Here is a 10486-nt window from a genome sequence, read left to right on the forward strand (position 1 = left end):
AGAAAAAATTTCTGTGGGTAAGCCTGAAAGAGCTGGGCAGGAAACATCTTCCTGTCCTGCAAAAGTTTTTGAGAACCTTCCCCCACCCCCCATTTCAGAAAAATCACAATCTTATGAGGGCTTCCATGAAAATAAAAGGTAAACAAACGAGCAGGAAAACCTCTGTCATTCTCCTTTTCCCTGCCCTCCCACCCACCGCTGCCACAGGGCAGGCGAGAGCGCAGCAAAGCCAAGGTCCCCGGACCAGCAGCTCTCACAACTCACCCAAGCGCACAACCCACAGCCCTCAGCACCAGCCACCGCCCCTCGTCTTGGAGCCACTCCACTCAAGTAACGTAATTCAGCATTCACTGTCCAGAAAAACCTGCCTCTATGCAAAGCCACGCCTGAAAGACAGATCAGGGCTTCAGACTTGACTTGAGCGACACCCCCGTAGATAGCATCGGTGACAAATGCAATCCCAATCCATCCGTTCCTGAATAGAAGTAGTCAAAACTGGCATGTTCCAACTCAAACGCGTTTGTCAGAGAGATGCCAGTCAGGAACCACCACAATCCAAACTTACTCTGGTTTGAGCAGACAAAGCTCCTCTGAAGTGGTCTACATCTACATGTGCAGGTTGTAAGCGCAGACCAAAGGTGGCATAGGAACAACCAGTAAAAAGCTACAAAAAAGTTACCGCCACAAGAAGCAAAGCATGCCCATCACAGATACGCAATAAACATTGGCATATCAACACTGACAAAGGCCATAATTATTTTCTTTCGCTGTCCAGATGTTAGAAAGGAATACGACAGCTGTGTCTGGGCAGCGGTGCCAGCAGAAGGGCAGTGCGGGACCCCCCTCGCCTGTCCTTCATCCCACCCCTTCCTCCTGCCCTGACGTGCAGGACAAGCCCTTTTGGTCAAGTCTGAGAAGGGCTACTGAGAGCAGCCCCCTCCCAAAATCAGCCCCCCAAAACCCCTCAAGACAGTATTACGCCGTTCCTGATAAAAGCATTATGTCAAGAGGACTGACGTCTGACACCCACTGACAATAGACGGTGAAACAGGTGAACTGCAACCGCTTTGCTAACGCCAACATACAGACTTAGGGTAGGGCAAGCATGCAAGAGCAATCCAGCCTTGACACCAAACATTCAGTGAGCCAGTTCTTCAGCCACCTAACTGGAAAAATGTGAAAACCCCTACAATAAACCCCCTTGGACTTCTCCAGAGCCTTCCTAAGACCTGCAGGACTATTTCAATTCAGTACGCCCCGGGCTTGTATGACTTGTACATGCAATTAATAGCAAGAGTTACAGGCTTTGCAGGACCAAGCCCACCGGCTATTAATTGCTGGGGGGGAAAAAAAAAAAAAAAAAAGTTTTTCTTTACTTGTGCTTATTTAGAGATGGGTGTTACTTGCAGAATATTGGTATGGAACAGTAAGGGAAAAATGAAAATCTTCAGTTCTGACCCTGGGGCACTCCAGAGGGACCTCTGTTGGGAATTGGTATGTGCCAAATGACAAGAGGCAGTTTTATGGTGTATCTAGTTCCATAGGAGTGCCCTGAGTTATAACCATAATTGAAGTTGGTAGCAATAAAAAAAAAAAAAAGGCAAACCAGGATGAATAATACGATCAGCTGTTAAGGGTGTTCTGTTGGAGCCTAATTGTCATCAGGAACAACTACCCACTGATACACAACTCAACTCAACTTCTGCTGGAACAATCATCAATTCACAGTTTTAAAGAGAAGAAAATATAAAATACTTATGAAATGATAGCTTGGGAAAATGCATTTTTCATTCCTAACTATCTTGTTAGTGCATCAAATTACAAAACACCATCTGAGGCAGTTTTCACCACATCACATAAGAGGACATTTCATAAGTGATACTGCTCTCATCACAGTCTAGTAGAGAAAGAAAGAGGGAGTTTGTTTATAGATTCTTTCTTGTTTGTTTTACATTTTCTATGTAGGAAAAAAATCCAATAACCCACAAAAAGATGTAGGTCAAATGTTCTCATCTCAAATCTTCCTTGATAAGTAGCGATTTAAGAAGTCTATATAAAAAATGTGTTATTTCCTTTCAGCTCATAGGAAAAAATGTTTCAGAAATAGCACATAAAAAAATATTCAATGTCACTAAAACTGGAATAGAAAATGTTTTATAGATTAACAAACATTGTAATGAATTTGCACAACCTTAACTGACTGTATACATAGCATAATGAAACGGTCTACATCCTTTCAAAGAAAAATTAGGTATTCCAGCACGTAGCTTTAGAAAAGCATTGTTCGGAAAAACCTGCATTTTTTCCCAGCTACCATGTAATTTGTGAGATGCATTTTTAAATGATCTGCAACTGCAGCAGGCTTCATCAGTCAGATGATACAGATAGATAATTCACCAAACTGTCACATGATCTTCCATCAGTCTAAAAGATGTGAATATATTGCCACAAGCTTTGGGAATAATGGGTGCACCTGTTTACAGTGTCACCTCTGTTTGCTAATTGTCTCCTTGAGCTACATTTTACTTCTAATGCATTTATTTTTGACAGGCAGTGTCTATTTAGAAATCACATTACTTCAAGTGCAATTGTTCTTTTGTCTATCAAGTAAATGAAGTGTTGTTATACAGATTTCAGGTTCTGATTAGTGAAGTATCAGCACACCACAAAGGTCAATCAGTTATTTACCTGAAGTAATAGAAGTATGACAGGCCTCCTGGATATCCTCTAGATCATGGTATAGCTCATATTAGTATTAATATTTTGTATTTCAAATATCTATGCATATACCTTGGTCTGTGTTTATATATATTACATACATGTATTAAATCATCTAAAACATACCGCACTGTACATACACAGAACATAAGGAAAAAAGCATTGAAGTGAAAAATGTCAATGCCAACACAGACCCAACTCTTCTACCTCAGTATTTTAAGTTAAGCCAAGATAATGGTGAAAACCAAGGGTTTGGTCCCACAAACATTTTGCAATGGTTTATGCGCGTAAGCCTTCACACCAACAAAACTAATGTTTTAAAAACATGCTTTTTTTCATTCTGCTTCCTGCTTTTTATAGAACAGCGAAGCAAAATTTAGTTAAGGTTACTTGCATTAGCTTCAACTAATAAGATGCCATAAGAAATTAAGATGAGCCACTTGAGGTCTAAGAAGGACCACAGGGGATTTTTATTCACACCCATATCCTCATGTCTGCAATGTTACCAACGTTCAGTTAAATAATATGTCTCAATTGGTACAAAACCATGCCTATATATATAGTAACATATTCAAGTAGAACTATACTATCAAACAGGAAATTTTGAAAACCTAAATCAGCACATTGATCACGCAGCCACTTCACTGCGTATATATTGATCACAAAAAAAAAAAAAAAGGACAGCATTTTAACTGTTTATTACCGAGGTGGAAAATAGTACTACTGCAATGGCAGCAGTGGTTTGCCAAAGCCTCATTATTTCTTGTGTACCTCTGTCCCAGTTCCACATCCCATGCTCAGCTCTATCACGCAAGGACAAGATAGAAGAGCAGCATACAAAGGCAATGCTAATTTCCCAAAACAAAGGCAAGGTCCAAAGCTAACACCTACCCATCCTCATGGAGGTCTACATACAGACTGATCTCTGTATGCAGACGGCAACCTCCCGGGGCTTACCAGGGATTTCCAGCCACCACTGCTGTTTTACCAGTTTGCCAAAAGAAACAGAGACAAAAAGCCACGCTTGCCTTAAGTCACATTCTAAATTGGCTCCCAGGAGCATTCCCCTACCTTGTTCACGAAAGCACGGTGTATGTTTTCTCAGTGTTTAGCATATGCTATGTAACCTGAGCAGGACTTGTATTGTTCCAGTAGTTGTTTTTCTAAAGTATGTTCCCATCAGGACCATAATTACATGCAAAACACTAGAGTTAGAGTCATTCATAAAGTCATTTAAAATTTTCCCTAACACTTTCTGGCAAGATTAGGGCACATGTTGAAACAGAATATGGAAAAAAATCCCAATCTTGGCCACAGATGCAAACTGATGATAAAAGTTCAAATTACTCCAGGTTAGTTTATGTACTCCAAGACCCAAAAATGCTATAGGGGAGCCTCCCCTGATGTATTTTGAAGAGCAGTGCTTTTTCCAAGTATTTCTGCAAGCGTAAGCACAATTGAAATAGAGTTAATCATTCGTGAGCACCTTATATACCTGTATTTATGACTAAATCTCCTGGAAACTTGAGTCTGAAGTTCTCAAAGCGTATTTCTCCTGCAGCTTCTGACACACACTTAGCAGCAGGATTGAGCCTGATGCTTGTAAAAGAGGCAATGGACACGAAATTGCCGTTTGCTCACAAGTGCAACGTGTCTCTTTGGGAACAGGTGTCTCCCACCATAGCCCTGACATTGCGGGAAAGAGATCATTTACGTGGAAAGTGTACAAATGTATTTAGTAATTTTACACCTACCCTAAGAACTGCTGTTTTCTTGTACACAACAGCAAGCAATCTTTAGACTATTACTTTGCATACAGAGAAGTGGATACTCTAGCAATAAAGCTGCTTGCCTAAGACTAAATCCCGCCAAGCACTTCTTTTGCACACAAACAGTCTCCTTGAAATCAATGAGATTTCTTGAATGAGCTCTTCACACAAGTAAAAGGATCAGGTCCTTAAACAGCAGAAAGTACAGACGACCATGTTAACATAAAGCATCAAACAGGAGGAGGTCTCGGCAATGGAGTGAAGTATAGTCACCTACCACACATGGTTAATGAGATGTGACAGGCCAAATTCAGATCAAATGTGAACAGGGGCACTTTCCTGCCTGGAACAAAACCTGTTAAAGAGGTCTAAGCTTTGCTTCACATGTAGTATCAGGTAGTAGCAATGCTATTAACCACCATCCAATGAATTACCAAAGCTTACCAGCATGACAATCGTGGAAACAGCATCGCAAACCCTCTACAGACACAGGAAAACCACAACCATCTACCTTCCAACACCCACAGGTGACTGTCCAGCCCTGGAGTTTGCAAAGCCCCTGGAGACCAGAGGAGAGATTCGGCGTGATGCCATCAAGAGGGATCCAGGACGTATGCGTGCCAGAGAGCTTCCCAAAACCACCAAGGCGCTGTTTTCCTGCATATGCTGGGTTCCCCTCGCTTCTAAGACGGTCCACCTGCATGCCTCCCGGGCAGTCTGGCAGCAGTTGTCGCAACGCGGGCGCCGGGCACCGCATCTCACCCATCCGACCCCTTCTCCCCCCTGCAAACATCTCACACCACCGCTGCAGAGCTAGCCAGACTTTGACCCTATTTTACTTCAACTTCTGGACCTCTGTACAATTGACAATGGGAACATTTAATTCTGTTTCAGTCACTGCATTTCTCTTCTATTTTAATATATATTTTAATATTGGAGGGAAGGGGGGGAGAGGACACAGTTCTTTCCAAGCAGAACTAATCCTCCTTTGAGGATGGGCGAGCCCCACACAGCTCTCAAATCCCACCGGCGAGAAGCTCTGGTTAGCTGGGGAGGCTGCACATCTCAGCAGGTTGTAAAACAAGGATAAACAACAAATTATAACTTAGCGGCAACTTCCGCTTTCCCCCTGCAGCCGGGGATGTGCGAGACTGGCCACTGAGCGCGTGGGTAAGTGCGGGGAGCGCATATGCGCCAGCAGAGTTTATAGTGAAGGAGGGGAGCACGTGGGTGGTAGCAATTTAAAAAGCAGCTGTGTGTATGTTTTTCCCGGTTAGACTGTGAAATCACAAATGGTAGAATCAGCACTGTAAGCTTAAAAACCACACTAACCCACTTGGCTGCATTTTATTGTTAACTTTGCGTCTACATTTTTCCTTATTTTAATAAAAAAAAACACAGAACGATTCCTCTCCCCCAACTACCTCCTTTCATTAATACAAGGATAAAATTACACTAAATATTTCTAATGTGGTGATAAAATGGTGAAGGATGAGAAAGTATTATAAAACAGGACATTCGTGGCCAGAGCATTTGGAACATTCATACTGTTACATATATTTTCTCTAAGTAATCAGGAATGTATTGGTATTTTGAAATTATGTATCTCTAATAACACAAAAGTACTTAAGAACAGAAATAGACAGTAATGGAAAATGCAGTGAACTGTTGACAACATATAGAATTTCAGAAAATAATTTACAGAGAACAGCACAGCAGATGAGTCAAAATTTTCTCAAAAATATTTCTTGCCTCCGATAGTCCAATGTAATTCATTTTCTATCTCTGTTCATTAATCATTGTTAAAATTAGTGATCCATTTCTTCCACTCTGCCATCTGCACTCAGCTTCGTAACAAACATGACACCTTCCTGCATAATAAAACCTGACAACTACGAGGATGCATTTCCAAATAGCTTTCTGCATATTTGCACCTCTATAACTGATTCCGTTGTCAGACAAAAGTGGATTATTTAACCAGAGTTCTTTCTTTATCAATTCAGTACACAGACATGTGCTTGTGAGGGAGTGCGTGCGTGTGTGTGTGGATGCGTGTGTATAAAATGATCAAGTAAAAATCACTTAATTTAAAATAAAAACAAGATATACCAGTTATCTTTGAATTCTCACCATAGGTAAAATTGGTCTCATATATGTACGTTGGTTTTAATCTTCTACTATGAAGCATAAGGATGAAGCCAATCCAAATGTTACATCTTGTAAAGTTTGCATACACAAGAATTATCCTGACACTCCAATTTCCTCCAAAAGAAAAGGGAAAAAAAAAAATCATATCCAGCTCGGTTTTGTTTTCCAGCCTTTGATCACTGACAATTTCAAATAAATATTTTTAAGATAAGATGAAATATCCAAGCAATGAGAAGATATAAAAAAATACACAGATAAATAATTAAAATTCAGGTTGTCATTTCCATCCTGCTCAGGCTAGCCTCTAATCTCCTGGTGGCAGACAGGGGACCAGAGAACAGGGTTCGGTTCTTGGTCTCTTTCCATTCCATCAACATACTTGGAAAGCCATGGCAGCAGGGCATCTGAGTGGTCCCTTCATAAATGCTAATTACACTTAGATCCCACTGATTAACAGAAGCTGCAGTTCTCAGCACACTAAAAATCAGGCTAATGGCGGGAGCATTAGGCCATACGCATGCAAGTCAACAGGAACCTGTCCGCCGACCGCGAGGAATCTGGTGCCCTGTTCACGGCTCTCTGTTTGACGAGAACTGCCCAGCCAACTGGTGAGCAGAGCTGATCAGCCATGAAAGCGTCTGTCCACTTCTGCTCAAAAAGTGGTAGGCAGTAAGACAGCGGGGAGGCAGCACTAAGAAACATGAAAGCGTACACCAGAGTCCTCTGGAGGCTCAAACTAGTTACCAAACCCTTTAAAATACCTTCAGTCAGGCCTGAAAAGTATACTAATCTTTAACTGGAATTATAAAAGAGCAATCTTTTTCAATAGAGAAGATTATCGTTCCACAGTAACCTCAAAAAAATTGTGCCTACAGCAAGTGCTGCAGGTGCCCTGTAACAGCAGGCAGAATGACAAATATAGCATCCAGGATGGGAGCTGTTACTTTTATAGTTTCCTCAATTTTAAGTTTTGAGCCATGGCAACCACAGTAACCCATGCTCACGTACGTACTTCTTTACCTCCAAGCCAGGTGAGCCCATGGCCACCAAGCAGCCCTCCAGACACAGAGGCAGCTGCTCCACGCTCACCTCTGATGGCTGCCACCTCCGAGCTCCAACGAGCTCTTGGGAAGAGCACCAAGTCCTGACAGCACAAACTGGTAGACAGTGCTGGGTTCAGGAGACCATGCTCACTTCCCAGCTCTGCCAGCTGATCACTAAACGTGGACGAGCTGCCCCAATTCCAAATGTCCCCATTTTCCGATTATTAATGGAGATACTGACACTTGCCTCCTTTGCAACCCACTGACAAAAAAAAAGCTAAATGACTTTCGATAGCATCACAGACTACAATGCGTATGAGGAAACTGTATCAGTACAATTTGGTTAACAAACACATCTTCTCTCAGCGTCCCAATTTTCATCTGAGCACTACCACTAGTAGGATCATTCCTCTCTCTGATAAATTTGTGACAGAGGCTGTCAGTGGAGAAAAGATGTTCCATTGCTAACATCTTAAAAAGCTTCTATGACATAGACGTAAATTACAGAATATTATGGCAATGCTTCTTTTTTTAATAGCTAAAATATAAGGGGGAACTTGAGTACAAGCCCAGCAGGTCAAATCCAACCCAAGCAACATCCCCAATGTATACCATGAGAAACAGCAGAACATTTTAAGAACAAAGGACCAATTCTGCCCTCACTTGTATGCCTGCCACTTCCACATGCACAACAGGGCAGAATGAGACCCAAAGCTTCTGCAAGAATTATTTCAGAAAGTTAAATAAATTTTCTATTAAAGGAAGTTAAAGAAAAATTAAATCAATCTATTTTTTCATCCAACACTGTCTAATACAACAGCAAACGTATGTCACTCTTTGGAAAAAAATCTGCATCTGACATAAAAGTGTCTGTTCAAAATTTAAACCAGATGTGGTATAGAACAGCTGAAATCTAAAGTTTGGAAAAAAACAAGATGTAGAAGAAAGATAGCAACTGACTTCTCCTGCTAGGTACCACAAGGGTAGGAGAGTGCTCTTTTTAAAGTGTTCAGACTGAAACCTTTCTAGGTATACACAAATACTTTAACCTGTCGGCATTATCTTTTTAAAATCTATTTTCTGTTGGGGTCTAAGGCTTACTGGGTTTTGTTTTCTTCTTTCTTTTTTTTTTATTTCATCTTAATTTGTCAATTTGGAAATAGACTGTCTAGCCTATTTATGAATTTTCTGTATGTTCTTGTATAGCTCTCTAAGCATTTCAGAACAACTACCAACTATTCTTTTTATTCATCACTTGGGGGGGAATCAAACAGGCATTGTCTCGATAGCTGCTTCTTTTGCCTTTTAGTTTCCTTTTTTCTTCACATGTCTGCATACTGACACATTCAATTTCAGGTTATCAGCACATCTGAATTACAGAATACTGATGGGGATAGAGGGCAGGCCTCTCTGGACTGATTAGCATCATTTAAGAAAGCATTCACTTGCTTGCTTCATTGGCTGCAGGGATTCCATGATGGGTGGCCTTTTAGCATTAGAAGTCAATATGGAGCAATCTCATTTGAATTAAATATGGACAAAAGAAAAGATTTGATTGTGGTTATTCATAGCTAACCTTTTAATTTCGCAAAGCTCTGAAATTTGGAGGTTTGTAAGCCATAAAACTTAAATATACTTAGTTTTTCATTTCTTTTCAACTCGCTTCTCTTCTCCTCCTCCAGTTTTTATGTACTTTTTAATTTGTGCAAAAGTTAAACCAGAAGCTTATTTCAAAAGAAATGTCTGGATGAATATTCAGGAAAACCTTTTAACCTAGTTAAACCTACACTGACTATAAAAGGAGGAATGCCTGATTCTAATCCATAAATGTATGTAAATCCACACTGAAAAACATATTTGTCTCTATCAGACTCATACTTGTTTCCGAATGGACCATAAATGCAGCCAAGTATTTCATTAACACAAATAATTATGTATTGCTAGTCATATTACGACCTTTGTTAACAGGAGCCTAAGCCCGTGGAAAGGTTGCAATGATTTAAAGTTTAGCAACAAAATCTGGTCGTAGGGAAACAAATTTCTATTCTCGCATTAAAGTAAAATTATTATATGACCCAAAACATAAAATAGCAATAACAAGTTCCACTAACTAATAAAAATCACAGAAATGCCTACGATAAGGCAACAGAAATAGCTGGGAGAAAATAAGCAAAGCTTAAGTTTTCCAAGAGATTAAAAGAAGTTAAGTGCAAAGTCTGACTTCCAAGGAGATGAAAGCACTAAAAGAGTGGCCAGCCTCTCTGAATACCTGATCCCTCTGCACTTGAAGACAGTGGGAGTTTTGCCATTAACTTCAATGGAAGTAAAATCAGACATTGAGAAACGAAGTGGAAATGGCTTTTGCTGAACTGGGCTGACTGCCACGATACGGGATAAGCTCAGCCTATGAGGAGCACAGGACAAATATCACACTACTTCTAGCACATGACTTGTCCCTTTGCTACCTATCCCAACAGACCAGGCTTAAATTTGAAATATATAGTTAACTCCAGTCCAGACAATTTCATAGATATCCTGATGAAGGAGAAAAGTATTAAAAGTCCCTCAGTGGGTGTCTCGTAGAAAAAGATTCCAGCAAATCATTCCTGCATTGCAGACACCACTGAAACGGAAATCAAGATCTGTTTAAAGCATTTCCATGGATCATGTTAAAGATTAAACCAGCCCCATAAAAAGAAGCAGCAAAACACTACCTGCATTTACACCTTTTAGTTGTTTTACAGAAGTTAAGTCTGGAACCAGCCAAAGTATTCACAGAATTACTCCCGTGTTCTTCAGGATTTTAGT

The sequence above is a fragment of the Charadrius vociferus genome, unplaced genomic scaffold, assembly GCF_000708025.1.
Source record: "Charadrius vociferus isolate BGI_N301 unplaced genomic scaffold, ASM70802v2 scaffold341, whole genome shotgun sequence".
Classification (NCBI taxonomy): domain Eukaryota; kingdom Metazoa; phylum Chordata; class Aves; order Charadriiformes; family Charadriidae; genus Charadrius; species Charadrius vociferus.